The sequence below is a fragment of the Necator americanus genome, chromosome V, assembly GCF_031761385.1.
Source record: "Necator americanus strain Aroian chromosome V, whole genome shotgun sequence".
Classification (NCBI taxonomy): Eukaryota; Metazoa; Nematoda; class Chromadorea; order Rhabditida; family Ancylostomatidae; genus Necator; species Necator americanus.
This window is the reverse complement of record NC_087375.1, coordinates 5278699-5279492: the sequence shown is the minus strand read 5'-3', so window position 1 is coordinate 5279492 and position 794 is coordinate 5278699.

Here is a 794-nt window from a genome sequence, read left to right as displayed (position 1 = left end):
GAAAAATCCCACTCATCCACTTAGTAGTTCAAGTGCACCGGAAACGGCTGCACTGAGGTGTTTCGGTGAATAAAAGAGTGAGGTGATGTGAAGAATGGGAAGGTACGTAAAAGCTGGAACAGAAGGGATTTTTTCGTCTATAGCGTAGATAAATTCTCTCATTCCTTCATTTTATGTGATTTATTGAAGGTTCACTGAACATTATTGATCGATTTTAATTGATTTGTTGACGAAAATTTTGATTTTCCTAGCAATTTTCCTTGTATTTATATGTTTTTTGCTACTGTATTATATTTAATCAAACACCATATTATTTATTATGTTATATTTCCCATATTATGTTTACATATATTATATTGCAGCCATATCTATTATATTACATTATATTTTTATTTTTATTGATTGATTTTAATTGATTTATTAACGAAACTTCCAGTTTTCCTAGCAATTTTCCTTGTATTTCTATGTTTTTTCACTACTGTCTTATATTTAATCATATGCCATACTATTCTTCCCTAAATATATTTATATATATTATATTACAGCTAAATGTATAGTATTATAATATATTTGTATTCATATTGATTGTTTTTAATTGATTTATTGACGAAAATTTCGGTCTTCCTAGCAATTTCCTTTGTATTTACATATGTTTTTCACTACTGTATTATATTTAATCATATACTATATTATTTATTATATTATCCTTCCTATATTATATTCATATATATTATATTACAGCTATATCTATTATATTACATTATATTTTTATTTTTATTGATTGATTTTAATTG